Raw genomic sequence first — 25,235 nt, forward strand, 5'->3', positions numbered from 1 at the left:
GGAGGCATGGAGCCCGAACTCGGATTGGGCTCCGCTTCCTGAATGCAGCTCTAGTGCCCTGTCCCTGGCATCAGTTGGCGTAGCTCTAATTCTCACTGACCTTGGCTACATCTGCCCACAGAGATAGGTCCCAGAAGGGTCCTCTTCAGGTAGCAGGCACCTGAGGCACTGCTGTCATCCCTCATGGGGTCTCTGCTCAGGCTTTCTCACCAGCACATCCCAGAACCACCTCCTTGCAAATTTCTGCTTCCCACACAAAAACTGGGGATTTCTTGCCTGTGTCTGTGCCCAGAATCCTTGCTCGGCTCCTTCATCTACCCTTCCTGTTCCTCCCTGCTCCTCTCTGCAAGCCACACTCACCCGTCATTTCTAGTGAATAACCAGACCAGGGGGGCTTGGGAGGAAAATAAGGAATCACAGCTGTAATCACCAGGAGTGATTTACTTATTTATTTGGATGGAAAATAAACAAAGTAGGTCTTGTCATCCCTGGTTTGTTTGTTTGTTTGTTTGTTTGTTTGTTTGTTTTAGTTTTGCCATAAGGTACATGCGTTTACCAGAGAGAGACAGACGGAGACTAAGTGAGAAATCACCCCCCGGGGAGGATGGTCATGCCACAATCCCTTCTTCTCTATTCTCCTCCTAGGATTTTGGGCACACATGTGCATGCACCTGGCATGTGAGAATTCAGCGCCTTAACCACTATGCCACCTGCTGGTTCCCTTATTTTTCTTTCTTTCTTTTTTTTTTTTTTTTAATTTCCAGAGGGCATCCATGTTCACCAGAGAGAGACAGAAAGAGATGGAGAAAGTACCCCAAGAGAGGCATATTTTTCATCCTGCCAGGGCCAGGGTTCAAACTTCATAGTTGGCCATGTGGGGTCCAGCTCCCTTAACCATGGGCCATGGTGTCAGCCCTTGTCATCCCTGTTTTGCAGATGAGAAAACAAGTTCAGAGAAGTCCGTCAGTTTCTCACATATCACACAGCTGGTGACTGAGTGAAATGGGAACTGAATCTCGTGTTCTGACCCAATTCCAGGTCTTCTTCCCTTCTCTTAGGTAAGTTCAGGAAGCCCAGGTTGCTCCCAGCTGTTCAAGTTGACCATGTTCACATTCAGTAGGTTTCCTGCTTCCTCATTAACTGAAAGCTAGAGCTGACTTTCTTCTCCACTTTGGCCCAAAGTGGGCATTTTGGAGCTTGTGGGTTTTCAAGTATGTAGTTATCCAAGGCCTCATCACTACCATCAACCTCAGTGTTAAGGATACAATTGGTACCTTTAAGGTCTCCTCACTTAGAACCAAGGTGGGGCCCCAGTTCATTCTTCTTGAGCAAGAGATCCTTCATTGGGAGCCACTAAGTTCAGGAGGTATAATAACCTAAGAAATTACTTTGTCCAGTATCCACCCCCCTGAAATAGCATGCCCTCCCTAGTAGAACACCTAGCATAGTTGAAACTGCTCCTTCCCTTAAACTTCCCCAATGAGACTTTTCTAGGCTTGGCTCCTTTAGAATAAACTATAGCCCCTTGAGGTAGCAAACAAGCCCCCCAGTATCCTGGCCAACCCTGCTCCACAGCCTCATCTCTCTCTGTGCTTTCTTCCTACTGTACCCCAGTCACTGCAGCCTCTGCAGGACCCCCACTGACTCACCATCTATGCATCCCTACCTGCAATGCCCTTCCCAGGCTTGCTTGCCTGCCAGACACCTACTCACTTGTCAAGACACAGCTCAGATATCACCTCCTCTGCCAACTCTTTCCTGATACACCCATCTTTCCCACTAGAGAGACGGACCACCCCTCCACTACATAGCTATCACTAGCACCTAATTAAAGAGCAAGCACCCTACTAGGTCTGAGAGCAAGGATGCTGTTTTACTCCTCTCATCATCTGTGAGGCTTGCCGTAGAGCCTGGTACACTGCAAATTCCCCACGTGTGCTCACTAAATACATAAACCCAGGAGCAGATAGGCAACTAGCTGCCAGGGTATGCAGAGAAGACACTGCACCAACATGGAGCTGAAGACTTCACCTACATGGCCATCCTTGCATAGCAAAATGTGGTAGGTACACACAAAGGAATATGAATGGATAAGCAAAAAGGTGTATATATACACACAATGGAGTATTATTCAGTCTTAAAAGAAGAAAATTCCAGGGTCTGGTCCCACAGCACAATGGTTAAGGGAGCCACATCCCACATGGCCAACTAAAGTTTGACTTCCAGCCCTGATGTCTTGAAAAACACAGCTCATTAGGAAGTGCTTTCTTTCTTTTTCTCTCTCTTTCTCTCTCCCATTCACAAGTGCACATGCCCTCTGTTAATAAAAAAATAATTTTAAAAAAAGAGGAAGGAAATTCTGACATATGCACAACATGAATGAACCTTAAGGACATTATGCTAAGTGAAAGAAGCCAGACACAAAAGGATAAATATTGTATGACTCCACTTATGTGAGGAATCTAAAGTAGTCAGATTCATAGAGACAGAAAGTAGAATGGTGGTTTCCAGGGACTAGAGGAAGGGGGAATAGAGAGTTAGCATTTTATTTTTATTTTTTGTTTGTTTGTTTATCTTTGTTTTGTTTTGTTTTTGTTTTGTTTTTATCATAAGGTATATGTACTCACTGGTGAGACAAAGAGGAAGACAGTGAGAGGGGAAGTGAGAAATCACACACCCCCCGCCCCCCAGGAGGGATGGCCATGCCACGATTCCTTCTCCTCCACTCTCCTCTAGGGATCTTGGGCATGCACACACACGAACCCAGAGTGATTTTCAAGCCACCAGGTCTAGGACTTGAACCACAGTTGACCATGTGGGGCTCCAGCACCTTAACCACCACATTACCTGCTGGTCTCCAAAGTTAGTATTTAATGGGCATAGAGTTTCTGTTTCATAAGATGAAAAGAGTTCTGAAATTGGATGGTGGTGATGGTTGCACAATAGAAATGTACTTAATACCACTAAACTGTGTACATAAAAATGGTTAAGATGGGGGCCAGTAGGTGGTGTAGTGGTTAAGGTGTGCTGGACGCCCACGTGGTTGACCACGGTTTGACCACAGTGGCTTGAAACTCACACCAGGCATGTGTTCATGTGTGCCCACAACCCTAAGAGGAAAACGGAGGAGAAGGAATTGTGGTCTGGTCACCCCACTGGGGGGTGAGTTCTCACTTTCTATCTCTCTGTCTCTCCAGTGAGTGAACATGCCCTATAGCAAAAACCTCTCAAAAAATTTAAAAATGGTTAAGATGGTAAATAAATTCTATGATATGTGTATTATTACACATTTTTTTTTTAAATTGAGAGCCAGAAGATGTTACAGAGTATCATAAAGCTTTGCAATGCTGAACTGACACAGGAAGGTCCCAGGTTCACAGCCTGAGGCCTCCCTGTGCCTGCTGTAGCTGGGGTGGATCACGACGTGAAGATTCTGTTGGTGGTAGTGGGCAGGGGCGGGGGAGCGGAGGATTTCTCTCTTTCAGGGAAGAAACAAACTTTCTTAAAAAATTGAAAAACTATGTTCTACCTTTGTTCAAGTCTTCAGGAGCTATGATTTGCACTTTTGTTCTTTGGATCATCTTACTTTTTATGGAGAGAGGAAGTTCTGAGGGTGGGCAAATGAGACCAGAAGGACACTCAGTGGACTAGGTGGAAAACTATCTGGAACAGAGTGTCCAGACTTGGCCTGCATCATGCTGGCTGAAACTCAGAGAGTCCGGTGGGGACGTGGAGATCATGGCAGGAAAAGGCAGCAGGTCTTACTCACCTAATATCTGCCCCATGCTGCCAATGTCTCCCTTTTCCTCCACAGAGATTATGCAGGAAAGAAACAGCGGCTGACATTTACACTTGGAATATTTATTAATTCCTCATGGCAACTCTGACGTAGAAATGATGACTTTAAGGCGAAAGTGGCTAAGATAGAGGTCAGTTTAGATGCTCAAGGTCACACTGGTTAGAAAGAGAGCCTAGACCTAAACCCAAATCTAAGCCATTTGTTCACCAGCAGCATTCTCTGAGGCTGTCTTACATCCCGGGCACCTGGAGCAGGAAGATGGGTGGGGTATGGCCCTTGTTGGCTGGGGAGACAGAGCCCAGAAGACAATATTCCAATTCTGTGCACTGACAGATGTGTGCCTAGGCTGAACGAAGACAGAGAGGAAGGCTTGCTAATTAGGCCTGGGAGGTTCAGAAAGCCTCCCTAGAGGGGAGAACTCCCCTGTATCACAGTGCAGCAATCTGTGCCTCCCCACGACTATGGAACAGGAGGACTCCAGTCATCCCATAGCACCGAACATGCCCAAATGGGAGGAATTTCCATTCTAGCCCCTTTTCTTCCAGTATAGCCAGTAAAAAGTGGCATCTGGCTTTGACTCAGAACAGTGTTTCATACATACGTGTTTGTTCCTTGGCTTGCACAAAAATACAGCTGTTGGTGGAAACCAGCAGTTAGTGTAATGGCTATGTCGCTGGACTCCCACGTAGTCAACCGCAGTTCGCGTCCCGGACCCGGTGACTTAAAACTCACACTGGGCGTGTGTGTGTGCATGCCCAAGATCCCGAGAGGAGAATGGAGGAGAAGGGATTGCAGCGTGACCATCCTCCCTGGGGGGTGATTTCTCGCTTTCTGTCTCTATGTCTCTCTCTGTCTGTCTGGCAAGCGCAAGCACCCTATAGTGAAAACCTCTCCAAAAAAAAAAAAAAAAATACAGCGGTTGGTCACCTTGCAGGCCTTGCATTGCTGTGCTATCTTGCTTTGTACACCTCACACCCTTTGGCTCCAGAGAATGCTGGGAAACAAAGACAACCGCAGCTTCCCTGTTCTGAACAGGACCTCTTTCCAGGACTACCTCCTCTACATCCTCTGTAACCCTGCAGCGGACAGCAAAGGTGCTGGTGGGACCCAGGCGAGCCTCCCATGGAAGACCAGGGAGAAAGGGATGGTGCAAAGTCAGTCTCTCATCTCATAACACAGGTCATGAGAAGGGAGGATACTTAGGGATAGAAACTTAAATGCAGGCTGATCACGAAGAATGTTTCACAAGCTCACACATGGAGCTCCTTCCAGGAAAGCCTGACTCTAAACATTTGAGTCGATGTGATACTGAAAGGCTAATTTATTGAGCACCTAGTATTTGCATGCACTTTGGGGTTTTCAGTGGTGCCTATAGCCTGGTAGAGCAGCTGACAAGGACCCAACTAATTGTAACAGAGGACAAGCTCAAAGTGTCAAGAGATGTATCTCAAATACTGTAAGCATTCAAGGAGGGAGCCAGATCCTCAGACCCTAGCCACATCTCTCTCTGAGCCACCCTATAAACACAAATAGCCTGGGGGGCAGCTATTCCAGGAGAGTTGGGGGCAGAATGAATCCTTGACAGGAATAATTATTCTTCTGACATGCCATAGACTGACTACTACTCCCTAAGCAGAGCTGAGGCTGTCCCAAGCCTTGGTGTGGAAAAGAAAGAAGATACTGATGTCCCAACCAGCCTGGGAAACAAGAGGGAGGCTGGGCAGAAGCAATGTCAGGCTTTGGGATGAGATGGACCTGGATCTGATCTTGGCGTTTCCATTTAACAGCCGTGTGACTTTGTCAATGATAGATAAACTCGCTGAGCCTTGGGTCCTACGTTTGTAACATGAGGATGCCAGTCTTTCCGTCACATGCTTATAAAGATGAAATAGGGGCCAGATGGTGGTGCAGTTACAAAATACGATCATGCCCATGATACAAAAATGGGTGAAAGGTGAGGATGTCATACCATCAAGACCCTGTTGGGGATTCTCTCTTTCTCTCTCTTCCTATGTTTTTCACTCATGAATGAAATAAATACACTTAAAAAAAAAAAGATGCAATAAGGAAGTGTCTGTAGGGGTCAGCATGTGGCCTAGTGGTTAGGGTGCTGGACTCTTATATGGTCAACCACAGTTTGAGTCCTGGACCGGGCGACTTGAAACATGCTGGGCACATGGGCATGTGTGCCCAAAGTCCCAAGAGGTGAATAGAAGAGAAGGGATTGCAGCATGGCCGCTTCTCCTGAGGAGTGATTTCTCACTTTCTCTCTCTTTCTCTCTCTGTGTCTCCAGTGAGTACACCTACGCTACAGCTAAAATCTCCCTTTAAAAAAAAAAAAGAAGAAGTGTATGTAAAGTCTTTAGCAGGGTCTTGGGACATAGTAAGCAGTTAGTCAATGATTGCTGTCATCATTAGTGTTTTATCATTACGATTGGTATTATTATTAACTAAGATTACTTGGGTGTTGTTTTTTGGGCTACTGATTGACACGTGGCCTGGAAGTCTCCCAGCATTGTTGAGAGATGCCTTATTTCTGAGTTTGGGACATTAATAAAGGGCCCCAGGGTCCATTGTTATCAGTACTTGCTACAGGGCCATTGTGAGCATTAAATGAGCTAGCCATATGTAAAGAACATCTAGCAGTGCCTGGCCCAGAGTTAGTGACAGTGTCCTGTCATGTCGTGTAGAAGTGAAGAACAAAGACTCTGGATCCAAACTCGGGTTTGAACCCCAGTACTTCTCATTTCTTGCGGTGCGACCCGAGCTAGTTATTTAAGCTTTCCATGTCCAAAATCCCAAGAGGAGAAGGAATTGTGGTGTGGCCATCACCCCAAGCGGTGATGTCTCATATTCCCTCTCTCTGTCTTTCTTCAATGAGCAAACACCCAATGGCACCAAAGAAGAAAGAAGAAGGAAAGAAAAAATATAATAGCTTAAAAAATAGAAAGAATTAAAGCAATTTCAAAGAATAATAAAAATACAAAAAAAATAAATAAATAAAGGTGTGGTACAATAACACATAATAGTTTTTTGTTTTTTAAGTTTGTGGCAATGAGGAAAATGTGTATAAACACCCGTGCTGGGACAGACATGGGAGTTTTCTCAAAGAACTCCTGGGACTTTGCTGTTGAAAGAATGGGCTTGGGGACTTTTACTTTTTACTTAGGCTCTTCTGTACTATTTGAATACATTTTTTTCAAAAACAAACATTTTTTTTTTCTCGATAACTTAAAACTAAAGCAACATTTTCGGGAACATTATCAACTAGTAGTCAGTTGCCTAGAATGTCAGACACTGTGGGATGCTGTCTTGACGTTGAAGTCAAAATGAATAGGCACTCCCCCACCCCCCCACTCTCGGCCTCAGTTTTTCCACGCGTAAAATGAAATGGTCATTTCCTTTTCACTTCCCAGCTTTATAAATCTTTGGGGAAGACAAAGACAACACATTTTAAAGGGAGATGAATAAAGAAAAACAAATCTTTTGAAACGATCTTTTCCCTCCAACTTAAAATCCATGAGCTTCTCTGCCTTCCTAGGACAGGCACAGCCCCCACCCCTGGCCTGAGGGAAAAGAAACCCCAGCTCTCCGTTGAAGTACACAACACTCTTGACTCCACCAGTCTGAGCAAGCCTGGGCCCCTCCCTCCCACCCAGATGACTGGAAGAAAAATCAAAACCATAAACATCGAAGATCCAGGCATTTAAGGACCTGAGCCAAGGACTCCTTGAAGGAGCCAGCCTTCAGAAGACTGGTTACATACTCCCTCCTGAGCAAGACAGCCCAGCTGCTCCAAGGGGCAGGAGATAGGAACCCAGGCAGGAACAGAGACTTGAGCCCCCAAACCTCAGGCCCCTCACCCCTCCTCCCATTTCCTCGCCCAGGGCTCCCTAGATGCTGGCACACTTCCAGAAGCCTCCTGGCCCTCATCCCCTCTCCACTTCCCTTGGGCAGCAGCTGCTTGGGATTCTCACCAGTCCTCCTTACCTGTCTCTCTCTATTGGGAAAGGTCTCTTTTTGACCTCTCTGTGTGTCTCTCGGTTGCCTTTGGTGGGGGGAGAGAGAGAAAGACATCTCAGCACTTATCTAATTAGTGGTAATTAGAAGGCAGGGCCCGCATGCCCTCCTCACAGCTGCTCCGAAGGACAGAGCCGGCGGGAGAGTGGCTGCTAAATGGGCATTGGACACACTCGGTCTGAGAGAGCTCAGGTCGGCCAGCTCCTGCCCCACCAATCCACTTTAGGCCCCAGGCAGGGGACATGCTCACCTTTCTTCCAGATGCTTCTCCCAGGCAGTATTTCTGGGATTCACCCTTGATTCTCACCCCCAAACAGCAGTCCTGGGCTGTGCCAACCAGGTCCCACGCTGGCACTGATGCCCACTAGAGGCATGGTTCTCATGATAACCCAAGCCACTGCCCACGGAATGTGCCCCTCTCGGTAGTGGGCGTGCTGCAGTTCCTAGTTACCCGGGATGTGCTGTGGTTTGGTACAGAGATCCCTGCAAAGCCCAGCTCTGGGGGCCTAATGCCCATCTCTTTGCTTAGGTCATAATTCCTCTTTAGCTCACTAGAGCCCAGGCAGCAAATCTAGAACTCCAGAAGAACGTCGGCTCTTCTGGCATCCCAAGAGGTTAGCACATCTGTCCCTTCGCAGCAGTTCAGCTCAGTAAAGTGGATCTGAGAAGCCTTTTTTGACTGGGAGCATGGCCTGCCCTGACCCCGACATTAGACACCAGCTGTTTAGTACTGTCCATCCTGTCAATGCTTATTAATGATTCTGATTAACCTCTATGGAGATCCATTATCTCTAAGCCGGGGAATATACCATTAATTCCCATCTGTGCCGGATTACTTACAGTTAGTGGTTGGTACTTTTCCATGGTCCCCCAACACATCTTAATCAGATGGTGAGTGGGTTTAATTAGCCGAAGTATAGGTTTTATTTTTTTTTATTCATATAACTACTTAATCTAATGGAAGCCTATTATCTGTGGCTTTTTCCCATGCATAATTATTGCTGTTTTTAATTGATGGTGCATCAGGGGTTGCAGCTACAATATGGCAGCTGGAACACAAAGTCGCCTTTCCCCAGAACGAAGGTTGAGAAAATGAGTTGTCAGTGAGGCATCAGATTTCTTGTTTTCACTGAGATGTGAGCTCCCATGTGGAAGCTGCCAGCTCCTGCCAAAAGAAAGGAAATGTGGTTCTCAGCTGGGCGACCCCTGGGCTTCACTGCTGCAAAATGCCCTTCAGGAGCCCTGGGGCTGGAGCCAAATCAGGAACAGCTGGGAGAGAGAGCTATTTGTCAATCCAACCAGATCATAAGCAACCCCAGGGCAGGGACCAGGTCTTTTTCTTGTTCTGCTTCCTCCATCCCGCAGGCCCTGGGATAAGCTCATGTACCCTGTGTGTTTTCTGTGCACACGTAGTGGATTAAACCCAGACCAAAGATGTTTAGGAAGCTTGGACCCTTGCAGAGAAAGTCATTTGTCTTAAAACTGAAGCTCTCCTGGCAAGGAGAAGAATCTACTTTCAAATTTGGGCAGGGGCTTTCATCCAACCTACAGAAATAAGACTGTTCGTATTTAGAAATAAGACCCTGATCTTCAATGGAATGAGTTGCCAAAATTCCAATGAGCATTTAAGATAGAGTGGGATCTCTGAGAAAAAAAAAAACAAAAACAAAAACAAAAAACCTGAAATTTATAGGAGAGAGAAGCAGAAGTAGAATGTTGTCTGGTCAAAAGCAAAAACCATCAATTTCCCAGTAACTTTAGAATACTTGGGCTTCCTGCAGATAAGCTATTTCTAGGGGTTGGTATGGGGAGTTGCCAGTTAGCAGAGCTTCCAGCTGACCCAGAATAGAAGGAATCCAGGGTCTCTGAACAGTTTTCAGAGTGTTGTGGGCTAAACTGCACAAGAAGCTCTAGTCAGCCCTAGAGAATGAGGCGTTCACATCGTCCCTCCTGCTCCCTCTCTGCACCCGCCACCCCTCTCCTTCTTCCTCTCTGCACCCACCACCCCTCTCCTTCTTGCCTCTAGCTCTCTCCAGACCCTTGGCATCAGTCAGAGAAAATCTGCATAGCTGGGTTCAAAGTCTTGTTTCCCCTCCCGCTTGTCTCTCCCTGTTAAATAACATGACACAGACAGAAGGCCATGGGAGGAAGAGCTAGGGCTTCCTTTTCAGGAGTCTGAGTTCCTGGGGCGGAAGTGTGGACTTTCTCTCAAGTCCACAGCCACAGTGGGCTATGGTTGTTGGTGGCATTGGAAAAACCAAAAACAAAAAACCTGAAATTTATAGGAGAGAGAAGCAGAAGTAGAATGTTGTCTGGTCAAAAGCAAAAACCATCAATTTCCCAGTAACTTTAGAATACTTGGGCTTCCTGCAGATAAGCTATTTCTAGGGGTTGGTATGGGGAGTTGCCAGTTAGCAGAGCTTCCAGCTGACCCAGAATAGAAGGAATCCAGGGTCTCTGAACAGTTTTCAGAGTGTTGTGGGCTAAACTGCACAAGAAGCTCTAGTCAGCCCTAGAGAATGAGGCGTTCACATCGTCCCTCCTGCTCCCTCTCTGCACCCGCCACCCCTCTCCTTCTTCCTCTCTGCACCCACCACCCCTCTCCTTCTTGCCTCTAGCTCTCTCCAGACCCTTGGCATCAATCAGAGAAAATCTGCATAGCTGGGTTCAAAGTCTTATTTCCCCTCCCGCTTGTCTCTCCCTGTTAAATAACATGACACAGACAGAAGGCCATGGGAGGAAGAGCTAGGGCTTCCTTTTCAGGAGTCTGAGTTCCTGGGGCGGAAGTGTGGACTTTCTCTCAAGTCCACAGCCACAGTGGGCTATGGTTGTTGGTGGCATTGGGTTTATTCCTTCCTCCCCATTTTGCAAAAATATTTGTACAGAGACTTCTGTGCCTGACCCACAGTCAGCAGCAGACAGGAGCCACGGATTCCTCTTGCAGCGTTTTACAGGGTGACGGATCAGATAATGTACACTTAGCGAGTGCACAAATAATGTGAATCAGGGTTGGCATAGTGCAGTGAGGTGTAAAAAAAGCAATTTGAATTGTTCTAGGGAAACGCCAGAGCCGCTCTGACATGCTTGCTTGCCAGAACGCTGCCCTGTGCCCCTCCAGAGGGCTGAGCTCCAGGCTCTGGCTGGAATGGCAACGAGGCTGCCCAGTGCTGCTGGCCTGGAGGGGAGCTCCCTAAGAGATGGGGAGAAGCTCTGTATCCACACACAGAAGCCACTAGATAAATCAGAGCTCTATTCCATATTGGAGGGGAGAGCCTGCCCACTGGTCAGTTGAGACTCTCTTCAGAAAGAGGGGAAAAGAGTGTGAGAAAGACTAAATGGTACCTTTGGACATGGCTACACATGAGCAGGCAAGCTGATGCTGCACGTATGTGTACTTGGGTAGATCCATCCTCCATCTCCTTGGACTCCCAGAAGTCATTTGGTCCATCCTCCTGCCTCCAGACAGAACTGTGCCTCCTCTCCCACACAACAAATGGGTTTCAAATTTGTTTCAAAGACTCTCCAAGGAAAAGATAATTTACATCCTCTCTTAGTCACCTGCTCTAGTATCTCACAACACCCACCCTCCGGAAGTTCTTCACATCCAGTCTAAATCAAATCCCTCAGGCAGTCTTCAGCTCACATATTTTCACGAAGGTCTGGCCATACTTGGCAAGTTAGAGGCACGTGGACTCACATGTGAGAGGTAGTTATAAGAGCAGGTAGCCAGATCATTCCTCGAGCCGACCCATCCTCCCACTGTCCTTGCCTCCTGACTGAGCCCCGTGGCCGCTTGTCCAGCAACCCCCCCTCGCTCTCTGGTTCTGCAGAGACACAGACTACCTGATGACACTTGGCAAGTTGACAAGGGTGATCCCCCTGTTATGCTGTCTCTGACAGCCTCTACCCTCACAACCCATCCTCCTACAAAGCAACTTCCATGAGGTTTCCTGTCCAGAGCAAGAGACAGGCTGTTTATCACTGTGACACCTTCCGGGTAGCTGTACTTCACAAAACCAGGAGTTCTGCAATCCTCCTAACCCTCGCTCTCCCCAGCCCTCACCATCGTCTTCCAGCTCCCCAGGGAACCAAGGTTCTGCACACAGAAGATGGTCAATAAAATGGCTAGGATTTATTTTTTTTCAATAACCACAAGCAGACACTGCCAGCCTCCTCCATTAAGTCTCTTGCCAAGTCAAGCTCTGAACCTAAAACTCAGCATCTGGGTGTTTTACAAGACCTGGTCGTAGAAAAAGTGGTAGGAAATCTCTTGATTGTTTCAAATGAAAGCTGATTACAGGGAGTAAGGGAGTTTTCTGGTGGCTCAGGAAGCTGAGAGATTTGGGGATAATGCATGACCAAGCTGCTGCCTGCCCACCTGCATTACTGACCTCAGAGTGGCCAGGCGGGGAGCCCAGTGCAGATTAAGAACCCAAACAAAAGGGAAGACAGGACAGGCCTGGGGACAGGCAGCCTGCTGAGGGACTGGCTGAGGCCTCCAGATTTTTTTCCCAGAAAATCTAGGGACACATTTCTATGTTGTCTTTGCATAAATTTGTGTGCTGATTTGCATACATTTGCATTTTGCCTTCAAAACACCCAAACTCTTGGAATATAAAATAAAAAGCAATTAATTAATTAATTGGTACAATGGGTAGCAAATGTAGCCGTATTAAAAATACAAGATCAGTGGGGGACTTTGATCTAAAGACAGACTTTCTGGGTTGTTCTCCTAAGCCGGGATGGATCTGGGGACATGATACAACCTGTTCCGAAGTTTGCTGTCTCCCCACTAGACAGTGGGCCCTCAAGAGCATGAACAGACAGAACTCTTTGATCTCTATATCCTTGGGCTCCAACAGAAGGTTTGTCACATATGAGACTATTAATAACCATCCTAAGAAAAAGCGAACCAATATAACTAAGTGGACGAATGACTCTGCCGTAAATGTATGGTAGGCTGGTCATAGAAACTGACCCTAAAATGTTCAATGCCCTTAGAGGGGATTTAGGGAGAGAGGCCCTCACAGACTTGCTGATCAGGGACATGCTTCTGCTCAAATCCATCTGGGGAAGAGGTCTGGAATTAAGTCTTGACTGAGTTCAGAAATTGTGGGGCTGTTTCAACCCAATGGCAAGGTCTCTGGGACCTGATCAGTCATGCACTAAGGTCTGTACCACATGGCAGTAGGAACAGAGGAAAAAGTAGAGTCGGTCAAATTTGCCCTCTATCTTCCCTGAGAGGTTTTGTGGTCTTGAACCTGGAAATAGAACAGCAAGTTGACCCAGCCCATCTTTCCTTAGTGCTGGGCACAGGGCCTTATACAGCAGAAAATCTCAATAAATTTTCATTTCAGTACCTTTTACAGAGGACTCCACAAAGATCGATTAAATGATTGATGGATGATTGGATGGATGGATGGATGGATAGAGAAGTCCTTAACCTTTCCCCACCCTCAACTCCACACTTACAGATAGCACCTCCTCCCCACACAGAGGAACACATGTTTTTGCAGACCCAAGGGAACCACCATCCAGTACCTGGGAACTCCACACACATGTTAGTACTAGTCCTATAGTTAATCGTGTAATAGGAAGTTATCCCTGATGTCTCACCTACTCCTATTCACTACAACACATCTGCTCTGATTCTACACTTGGCAACCATTAAGAATAATTACTTCTCATCTGGCACACAACTCCCCTACGATGACCCACTAGGACTGGTGGTTAAGAGAATGGGGTTTGGAGCTGACTTCCTTGATCAGGAAGCTGCCTCTAACTTTCCTAGTGGTACAATCTTGGACACATTATTTAGCTTCTCTGTCTCATCCGTAAAATGAGGATGCTAATAATATTTGTTACATAGGTTCATCATGAGGATTCAGTGAGATAATACATATACCGACAGGCCTTAGAACCGTGTGTGGCACATAGTACACAGTACTTGGGTGTTACTCTTACTACTTGACAGCACAACCTTCACCTTGGCGCCAGAGGAAAAGAGAAAACAAAAATGGCTGAACCGAAAATGATGAGGAGATGGGAGGAGAATGTCACAGAAGTGACATTGCAGAATGCAGGGTGGAGATCTAACAGCTTTCTTTTGGTTATGAATCTCCCAAAGTATAAACTCTGAAGTTAAAGCCTGGAGAGAAGCCAGGACACTGCTCAGATAAAAAAGTGAGGGGTTCTCGGAAGCTGACCCAGGCATTTTCAGCAGGCTGGGACAGGTCGCCTAATCAGAGACACCGGCAAGCCAGGGATTTGGTGATGTGCCCCAGGCTTTGGGGATCAAGCTGATGTGAGGCCTAGGGAAGAGGCGCCAGAGGAAGTAGACTCGCCTGAGGATTAGGAGCAGGGCATCTTCAGGCTTTGGATGCTGGGGAAGATGAATGGGAACAACCTCTGCTGAATGCTGGAAAAGACCAGAAAGGAACACTGGTGCTCACAATGCACCTCCTCCCCTTTGGTTCTACACCCAGCTTGGACATGGGATCTGGAAGGATGACAGTCTGAAGAATCAGCTAGCTTATTAGTCAGTTCCAAGGCATGATGAGAGCAGGCTCAGAACTGGCAGATTTTACAAAGTGTCTGCCTTACAGCCCACGTGCTTTGGTTGACTTCATTGTTTGCAACAATTCTGAGACATAGGTATCATTCTTCCCATTTTGCAGATGAGCATATGAGGGATAACAGATTGGTTGAAGCTCAAAGACAGATAAGTGGAGGAGATGAAATAGGAGTGGAGATCTACCCAAGGCAAGAGCCTGGGCTTTTGGTGCTACTTTGGAGGAAGAAGAGCACACACTGGGGAGAAAAAGGCGGGGGGGATATATATATATACACGTGTTTGGACATGGGGTAGAGGGAGAGGTGTTGAGAAAGGAAGAAACAGACTTGGTGGGAGGGAAAGAAGCAGGAGCTGGGAAGTTGTGTGCATCTGACATTAAGTGAATAGTATGCAAATGAAATGCAAAAGCCACATGCAAATGAGTAAGTGGGTTGTGATGTGTGTGTGTGTGTGTGTGTGTGTGTTTTAAGTCAACCGCTCAACTCCATTTGGCACAATTGCAGCATAAGGTGTACCTGCCCAAAGCTAGCAATATCCACACTACAGACAGAAATCAGGCCTGGGCTAGAGCCTCCCCTTCCTCACTCTTGCTGGAGTCTCTTTCTTCCACCCTGGTATTCCCATCCTTTGGCTCCCTGCATATACACCCTCACAACCTGCCTCCTCCCCACACCCCCTGGAGACATGACTGAGGCCATCACAGCAGCACCCCTACCTCCAGACACTCCACAAGACAGCTGGCCTTGTCAATTTCCTAATGGAGTGACCTCTTCCCCTTTGATCTGTCTTCACTTCTATTCATCTTCACTGGGAGGCTTTCTGGCCACCAGGGCCCACAAGGGCCATTTTTCTGACCCCTCTTGTCGAATGATTCTCCCAGCCCAGTACCTCCTTTTACCAAATGGCAGCAGAGATGAAACATACCCTTTTAAGGAACTGCCTCTGACCCTGACTGCACTCAGCAGCTTAAGTTAAGCGTGACGATTGTTTCCCAGCTTTGTCTCTGCAAACCTTGGATCTGGAAGAAAGTTTACCAGGTGATCTCCTGAGGCACTTGAGTTAGATAGACAGTAGTTGGTAGCCTCTCCCAGTCCTGAAGATGTCTGAGAAAGACGCTCAGGCTAGCCCTGGTGGTTCATTCCAATTTTAATCCCTTCTTCTCTATCTCAGAGTCCTTGCTAATGTCTATTTTAAATCCTCAGTGCTGTCATGTGTCCTATTCTCCACTATTTTGTCCTTAGTGGGGATGGAGAATCCCTGTCCTCTTAAATTTTGATGTAAGAAAAGAGTAGGGAATTGGAAAGAATAAGCTTAGCAAAATAGAGTTAAGACACAAAACACTGGGCTTTCATTTTTTCCCACCTGCTCCGAAGTTGTAGCTGATGTCCAAGCTCTGGACCTGGGCAAATTACGGAATCTGAGAAAGGCAGAGATATCTTTGCACTTTATCTTTTATGCCTCCAAAAGGGGCTCAGGATAATCACTTTGTTTTTACAGTCAATATCAAAAGAGCCATTTGTAAGATAGACTGTCCGTCAGGGAAAGGCAGCAAGCTATTGGCTGAAATAGTCTTAGATGTTTTCCTGGTTCGACTTACAGGCTGCCTTCTTCCTCCCCTCTCTAAGGTTCAAATTCAAGCAACAAGTATTAAGTGCACTTTACATGCCCCTCGCTGTGCCTGGTGTCCTCATGTACCTTAAACTTATCTCTAAATCCCATCACTACAGCTGCCTTCAGGACAGGTATTTCTATCCCAATTGAATGGAAAAAAAGGAAGGTCACTGCTAATTCAGTAATTCCTCAGTCTCTTTTGGCACCTTAGTAGTCAGGAAGTTCTACCAGATATCTGTTCAAACTCTTCCTTATATTTAAAAAATTTTTTACATTTTTCAGAGAGACAGAGAGAGACAAGCACGCTCAATAGGATCTTGAGGCTGCGATCCACCCCCAGCTTCAGACAGCCCCGGATCATGGGCAGGCACATGCCTGCATACTCAAGGAAGTCTCTGGATATGAACCCAGAACCTTTCCATGTGAGTCAGTCTTGCAGAGCATTGTAGGGTACATGTATTTGCCAAAGAGACAGAGAAAGTGAGAAATACCCCCTGGGTGGATGACCACATCCCAGTCCCTTTTCTTCCATTTTCTTCTTGGGATTTTGGGTATATGCACACATGTGCCTGTCATGAGTTTCAAGCCACCAGGTCTGGGACATGAACCATGGTTGTCCACGTGAGTCCAGCACTTCAACCACTGTGCCACCTGCTGGCCTCCCAAACTCTTTCTTAATGCTACTTTCCTCACATTATCTTTCATTTTAGTTATGGAAATCAAATGATGGGTAAGCTTCGACTACCTTCTGTGGCCCAGAGATAGAGATGACTGCATATTTATAAATTTATTCCTCAAGCTGGTACCATCAGCACCACCCAACTCATACCTCCATTCCTGAAAAAAAAAAAAAAAAAAAAAAAGGCAGGCAGCTCCCCAGAAAGGGTGAGTGATGGCAGAAGGACCCTCTGGCAGGATCACGGACCAAATGACAGTCCCTCCCCAGCTCTCTGCTTCACTCTAGAATGACTCACGATTCCAACTTCAGGCACTTTCTCTTTCTTTTGATGTTGCTGTTCCTGGCACCCTCAGCAAGTAGGCTGGGGAAGCAGGCAAGAATATTAAGAGGACACATTTAGTCTGGAGACTGCATTAAATGCTGCAACTCTGGCATTGAAGTGAGTTGCCGTTTTGACAAACACTATTTTCGTTATCCAAATTCTTCAGTTGTTGGGATTCCTCTGATCTAGTATTGGGCTAAACCAGGCATGAAGTCACTAGTACAAACACAGTTCCACCCTCTGGGAACTGATCCCACCTTGAGTAAGATAACCTTCATCAGTTAAGCCAACTTCCTCAAATGCCATGCTTCCAGAAAGGTTTAGAGAAATCAGATAGGGTCAGCTCCAAAGCATGGCGATTAAGCCCTGTGTCTAGGGCATTGGATCCCAAGTTGGCTAACCACAGTTCAAATCCCAGCTTTGGTGGCTTGAAAAACAGCCCAAAATCCTGATAGGATGAAGGAATAGAGAGGAAAACGGATTGCTGTGTGACCATACCCCACTGGGGAGGAGCCATCTCTCTCTCTCTTGTCTCTCTCTCTCTCTCTCTCTAGTGAGCGCATGTGTCATTCAACAATAAAAAGTCAGGAAATCAGATCATAAAGGTGAACAAAGTAAAAATGGCAAGATCTCCTCTAGGCCATCCATTAGAAAAACTCCCCTGAAAGTTATCCTACACTGATTATTTTCTATATATGAAGGTCTCAGGATTTAGAACAATGGGTGTTACAGAGTAAGAAATTAATATATGAGAGGACTTAAATAATTTGTGGAAAAATGAAATTAAAGTATAAATTTGGTGCAAAAAATATTCAGACTCCACATATAGGGTTTTTTTTTCATAATACACATTTCCCACGATCTTTTTTGAAGACTTTGCATATGGTGTACAGAAGGCTAGATACATGCATGTTAGATGAATAGATAAATAAAATCAAATCAAAAGACAGTGTGAAGAACAACTTTTTGATCCCTCAAAATTCATACCCACACTAGGAAATGACCCAATCTCATTCTCTAACCCCCATCCACACACTGGCTCCACCAGCCCCTAGGGAGCTCAGATTCGCCTTCCTCGTATCTCCACAGAAAGGCAGTTCAGATACTTCATTCTGCCTGGGGAAGCTTCTATCTAAACCCAGGGACAGCTGGGATTATGCCTGGCCCAGAGTTCTTTATAAAGAAGCCTTAGACAATGGGGGCTGAGTTCCTTGGAAGCCAAGAAGCTTTGTTAAAAAGACAGCTAGTTAGAGAGTGGACAGTATTTTTAAACGCATGAGTGTGCTGAATAATTAAGCAAAAACTTTTGTTTTCATGGAAAAATTTCTTCCAACTGCTGCATCAAGAGGGATACTGAATTTGCCACAGGCAGTTGTTGGCAAGATAGTGAGACTGTGTTTCTTCCAGTTCAGGGAAAGGGAATTCAGATCAGATATCCAGGCTGTGGACCTCAGTTCAAACATAATCCATGCTTTCTGATGCAGAACAGATAAGTCACCCTGGGCATATCTGAAAAGGTCATTTGAAGGTCACTCTGTCTTTTCCCTTGCCTTTGTTCTAAAATCACTCATGGTCTTCTCCCCCCCAGTCTAGGTTTTTGATGAACCATAACATTTTGGAGTAACCATTCTTAATCCCATTTGAGAGAAGAAAACAGTGAGAATCAGAGAGGCTGAGATTTTCTAGAAGTCCCACAGCAAGTGAATGGCAAAGCTGATATTCTGTCTAACATACCCAGTTCTTACCATCTTTTCTGACGATCTCAATGCAATTCATCCGCTAATATCCTGCAAGTCTCCCCCTTGCTGAAATGATTTTTAATTCACCAGTCTATACAGTCTCTTCCCTGAATTCTTGGCACAGTTGCGTGTTACAGTGTTTATGCTCTGTACCATTCATAGTGTCATTAGCTCCTGCTACACAAAATTGTTAGCTAACTCAATTGTCAAAGTCTTTCTGATAAAAAAGATTATTAGGTCCCAGAGGGCAGAAATTCTCAAATATCTTATTTTCTTTTTTAACAAGGAAAAGATATTTCCATTTCATATTACAGCAAAGGGTCAACCTGAGATAGGAAGAGCTTTTAAAAGTAGAGAACACGGGCCCGCTGTTGGCATGGTGGTTAAGACGGCTGGATCCCACTTGGCTGGCTGTGTGGTGCAAGTTCTCTTACATCTTTTTTATCTCTGTCAGCATCCAACACATAAGTGATACTTGATAAATATTTGCTGAAAATGTAGGCCAATGGAGAGACGCATGGACTGAGTGATGGAATGATCGTGTTTAATAAGTACATGATGAATAAGAATAAATGAGATCATAAATGGATTGAATTATTTCCAGTAGTTTAGAACTTTTGCTTAAAAATATAGCATCGGGCTAGACAATGGCACAGCATTCAAATGCAATCCCCCATGGGAAGGTTTCCAGTGCAAGTCTAGAGCTCACCCTAAGTGTGCTGGACACATGTGTACCCATGTTCGCAGTTGGCTCAAGGCTGCGGGTGGATGGAGGCATTGGGACTCTGTCGAGGATTCTGGCTCTCTGTCTCTCTCTCATGTTCATGGGAGAAACTGACTGATTATTTTTTATAAAGGAGATGTAGCAGAGCTTACAGAGTACCTATATGTAGTCATGCTTTACTTAACAACAGGGGTACATTCTGAGAAATGTGTCCTTGGGCGATTTTGTCATTGTGCAAACATCACAGAGTGTATTTAAGCAACCTGGATGGTAAACCCTCCTACACTCTAGGTTATATGGCCTAACTGTAATCTCAAGGAACATCCATAATGTCATTTTGCAGCACATGATGCAGGCACTCCTCACTTATGACTGAGTTACATGCTTACGAGGTCCTTAAGGGAATTGGTTGATAAGCAAGGATCTAAAAGGCAGATGTCTTGTGGGGTGTCATGGTACTATAGGATATATATTTTTCAATACATTTCACGTGACACCACCCTAGAATAATGTAATTCTAGCCATACTAAAAGCATACACTAGATAAGCACCACAAAGCAACAAGACACACCGCAATGCAATAATATAAATCCAGCATAATCATTTTTATTTATTCTGAATGGTGCGATGGGTACACAATAAAGTACAAATTTATAAATGAAATATGTAATCTTGTGTGATTGTGAACACTTCATGTAGTGAATACTAATGGACTGCAGGAATGACACAAAGACCGAGAAAGGGGATTCCTGAGACTCACAGACTGAGCAAGGAGGATTTCCCATGTCGCAGAGCTGGTGGACGTCTGAGAAGTCGTTCAATCAGTCGTTAAGTGAGAAGTGGCTGTGTACACACACACACACACACACACACACCACTTAAGCACAACAGTCCACATGCCATTTAGCTTCATATTCATTTTACAGATGATGACATTGAGTCATAGAAACAAGTGAAGAAATCAACCATTCTTGTATGGCTAGGAAGAAATGCAGAGGAACTGAGAAAGTGCAGCTGGAGATAATGCATACTACTTGGTTGGATATTTGGGATTTTTTTCTACTCAGGGATAGATAGAAAGAGCGGTCTCTTGGATAACTTAAGGCACCTTCTAGTTGTTGTTCTCAGGCTCTAGGGAAATAAAAGAATTCCACTTATTAAAAAAAAAAAAAAAGAACATATAGTTAATGTTTCTTCTTCATATCCAAAATTACAGGTGTGACTAGTGAGTTATTAGTTACAAAATTGCCTTATTAAGCTCTAACGGAAGCATTGGTTTAGGGTTTTTGGTTTTTTTTTTTAATTCTCTAAGTACTTATAGCCAATTTTAACATTAAAAATTCCTTGAGTCAAAATTATTTACCAGTATGATAATTCTTTTCAAGGCAAGGCTAGGCTTAAAGTCATTTTCCTTACCAGGACCACCCGATAGAGTAATTGGCTGCAATTAGCAAAGACTTTGTCATTCCTCTCAAAATCTGGCTTCAGAATCTGGCTTCAGCATCCATAAAACATGCAGATCTGTTTCTCTTTCCCAGTAGGAATTGAGAGCTTCTACAAATCTGTCCCCAATTTAGAAAGGCAAAGGAAGATATTCCCTGTTTAATACATCGCAGCAGCATAGAGAGGAGGAGTGCCTACAGTCACTTAGCCCAGAGTTCCCCAAACAGTAATACATGGGGTCATTTTAGGCAGTACACAGATGTGCCTTAATAAAAATTAATAATTAAGTTCATTTCAAAATATACTAGTGGGTCCGGCAGACGGTGTGGTGGTTAAGGCATTGTACTGTACTCTCACATGGCCAAGCATGGTTTGAGTCCTGGCAGCTTAAAAATCATGCTGGACACACATGCATATATGCCCAAAATCCCAGGAGAAGAATGGAGAAGAAAGGACTATGGCATGGCCATCTCCCCTGGGGATGATTTCTCACTTTCCTCCTATTGTCTCTGTCTCTCTGACAAACATATGTACCCTATGGGGGGGGGGAACTTGAAAAGAAAACTATTGCAAGTATGACTTTCACATCAGATTTATGTTTTGTCAACAGTATGTTCAACGTGAGGTCAAATTTTAAAAGTAAGCCAATCGAAAGAATAACACTTGAAGACTGGACAAAATTCACAAAAATGGTATGTGAATAAATTGAGGTTTGGAAAATACTAATAGCCATACACCCTCATTTGATGGGACCAGAAACAGAAGCTCTGAGAGGCAGCTACAGGACCAGAACCCAGCTCTAGCAGTTCCCAGATTGTTCTTGCTTTCACCCTGGAGCAACTGTCAGTTTTTTCTGTGTTTAGGAAGATACACTGTAGGGTAATCCCTCTTGACCCAAGCCCTCTCCCATTCCTACTCTCCTCCCAGGTCCTGACCTTTCACTGAAGTAACTTAAAATTACTTCAAAACCTGCCCTCAGCTCTATTTCTAGAAACTCACATACCCACTGAAGAATACACTTGTCTTGATGCCCCATCCCCACGTAACTCCATCAAACCAGTTATTCCCCACTTCACAAGCCTCTCTTTGACAATTACTTGGATACCTGTATTTGAAGGTACTTCCTAGGATCGAGACATGGTTCTACTGGCAGCATCACAGGACAGCAAGGAGACAGGACAGTCTCTTATCAAACATCAACCAGAAGATGTTATCTCAACTGGTGAGATGTCAGTTTTCTGTACCCCATTCCATAAAGTAGTTTTTCAAGAACCAGCAGATGGCATAATGGTAACATCACTGGACTCCCATATAGTCGACTGGGGTTCAAGTCCTATCCCGGGCGGCTTAAATTCACACAGGGTGTATGTACATGCATGCCCCAAATCCCAAGAATGGAATGGAAGAGAAGGGATTGTGGTGTGGCCATCCCTGCCGAGGGGGTGATTTATTGCTTTCTGTCTCTCTGTCTCTCGTGAGCACACATGCCGTATAACAAAAAAACTAAAACAGAAACAAAACAACAAAACTCTCTCTAAACAAAAAAATATATTGAAATTAAATAGTTGTTCAATTAACACCGCTTTGCAAATGGTCTCCAGCTACAAGACCCTCCTTGCTGATGTTACTCTTCCTGCCTTCTGGCTGAGCTACACAAAAACGGTACTGATGACATTTTATAAGAACACTGTGCATGCCACTGGGCCCCAAAATATGGGCAACCAAGGCACTCTGGTCCCACAGGCTAGGCTTCCCAGGGAGCCAGAAGACAGCCGGCTCTGGCTGGCCAGTCCTGTCCCGAAAATGAACACCTCTCTTAAAGCTGAGAATCCAGAGTTTAGGAGCCAAGGAGTGTGAGCTCATGACTGTTCACTTATCCTGAAGCTTCCCATGACTTCTGGCTTCCTAAGCTCCTTTTTACCACTATCTCAGGAGGTGCCAATTTCTTGGCCTTGCCTTCATGGCCCAACCCCCAGGTGACCCCCACATCTCCCTCCAGATGATGTAGAACCCCCTGAAGGCTGTGGTTAGGTCAGCAAGTCCCAGCTGCTGGGCAGAGCAAGGCAAGAAAAGTCCCAGCCCCTTCCTTGGCCTCAGTTTCCTTGAGTCTACAGGGAAGGGATTTGATGTAGATACATCCCACGCTCCCCATTCATTAGTCCTTGACCTCTTCCTCACACCACACTTTCAAACAATTTTCTCTTGTGGTTTTTCTCTGTGCCCCATAACCTGCATTCTCTGCCAGTGATAAAAGAGCCTGGAGTCTGTCCGTTAGATACCTTCACAAAAGAGCTCTTCAGAGTTCCTTCTTGGCCTTGACAAGGACTTTAAAGCTGGAAGAATAACAGAAATTTTTTTCTCTTGAAGGCCTGTGTACTTGAGAATAAAAGGCGTTAAGGAAGACTTGGGTTCCAGGTCTGGCTGGACCACTGCTGGCTGAGTGCTGCGAGCGAGTTACTCAGTCTCTCTGAGCCTCAGTTTCCTCATCAGTACAATAGGGACGCAAGGACACCCAGGGCACAGGGTTCTTGTGGGAAGTCAGTGAGCGTTTATGCAGATGGCATGTGGAAGGAGCTTAACATACACCATCATATTCAAACCATTCTTTGCTGAGGACAGAATTGATCTCTTTTTAAAAATTAGTCTGGTTCCTGGGCCAGCAAATGGCTTGATGATTAAGGCACTGGATCCCACATGACTGACTGCGTGGTCTGAGTCCCAGACCCAGCAGCTTGGAAAATACGCAGGGCATATGTGCGTGTATGCCCCAAATCCTAAGAAGAGAATGAGGAAAAGGGACTGCGGCTTTCTCTCTCTCTACCTGTCTGTCTCTAGCAAGCCCATGTGCCTTTATGGGGGGGAGGGGGGAAGCCCCTTCAATTAACAGCTTTCTCCCAAACACCATACCCAAACTGTGTGGGTACACACTGGATTGGGTATAGAAAGGCCAAAAATGCAGTCCATGTTGTCCCGACCCAGATGGCAGGAACAGAGGGGACCCCGGAAGTCTGAGGGTTCCCAGTTCAGAGTTGCTAGCTCAACCTGGAATTCTCATTCCCACCACTATCCCCCGCCACCCCCATCCGTTTTTATCCCTCTTCTTTCAATCAAACACTTCAAAGAGATGCCTGGAGAAGGGAACCGTGAATTCTCTGCTCATAGTTTTCATGAGAGGAAACCAAAGAATGTTTCTCTTTGAGACTGCATCTGCTCATCCAAACCAATTTTACTAGCTGAGGGCACTTCAGCTCAAAGGCAGGCTCAGGGGCTGATGAAATTCAGATGTGAGGTTGCAGAGAGTCTGCAACTCTGACAGGAAAACAAGAGGTGCCCTGCATGTTTGGGCAAGGGCCTGGGCAGTGGGGACAGGGATGAGGAGAGGGGAGAGTGCAGACACCTTGGGGAGAAAGAGAGGTTTGAGAAGGGCACTCAGGGAGAATGGCAAAAGTGCCAGAGGAAGAGAGCCAAGAAAGCTGAAGGAGAGAGGAACCGAGAGGAAACAAAGCCCAGAAACGCATTTTATTTTTCTTCTTTAAAGAATGAAAAAAGACAGAGAGGGAGAAGAAAAACACTACACACACAAACACTCAAACTGTTTCAACTGACAGGAAACGTGGGCCCGCCGAAGGCATTATTAGGATGGGAGATAAGGAAACCACCGAGATAGGAAATAATTATTTTGTATCTGTCTTTATAAATGAAAACGAAGGGCATTAACTTAAATAGGATTTAGATTTTCCAGGACAGAAGGGAATGAATTAGGAAATAATTCTGATAACATAGGAAATGTTCATTAAAAGGTCAGGGGGGTTCTTGAAACTGACAGGGCCTCATGGGTCAGATTAATACCAGCTAAACTGGGAGGAGACCCAGAGGGCCAAGGCTGGCGGTACCACTTGTGTAAGATAACTCAGCTCAGGACAGAAGATCCTTGAAAAGGTGACTGGCCTCCTGGCCCAACTTGGGAGTCGCTGACTTCACTTGACAGGTAGGAGGCAGATATCTGTACTAAGAGGCCGCCTGAGCTGGCTTCGCCCCCATGAGCATCCCTCATCCTCATCTCCACCCTCTCAGTAGCTCGTGGAAGAAAGGGGGTGTGTGGGGTCTGGGTGGGAAGGGAGAAATGGAAGGAGCCACCCAGTAATGATACCGTGTTCACAGGGCCCTGGGAATCCCCACACTCCTCAAAGATTCACACTCCCACATCCCAAAGGGCCTCCAGGAAGTCTTTTTTGTCTCCAGGTGAGTCCTCAGCCCCCCTGGATAGAACTAACCCCTGCATTTCTTAACTCCCTCTAAGAAAGCATTTCGAAAGCCACAGTTA

The 25,235-nt window shown here is 45.7% G+C and overlaps 1 long non-coding RNA gene across 1 annotated transcript; it reads left to right on the plus strand.

The window, feature by feature from the left end:
* The first annotated feature begins 993 nt into the window (after positions 1 to 993).
* Positions 994 to 22,088, plus strand: LOC102468717 (uncharacterized). The gene is made up of 3 exons (XR_334755.1): positions 994 to 1,058; positions 21,522 to 21,603; positions 22,029 to 22,088. It is a non-coding gene; the product is annotated as an uncharacterized LOC102468717 (long non-coding RNA).
* Positions 22,089 to 25,235: the final 3,147 nt, after the last annotated feature.

The sequence above is a fragment of the Tupaia chinensis genome, unplaced genomic scaffold (genome assembly GCF_000334495.1).
Source record: "Tupaia chinensis unplaced genomic scaffold, TupChi_1.0 Scaffold000274_1, whole genome shotgun sequence".
NCBI lineage: Eukaryota > Metazoa > Chordata > Mammalia > Scandentia > Tupaiidae > Tupaia > Tupaia belangeri.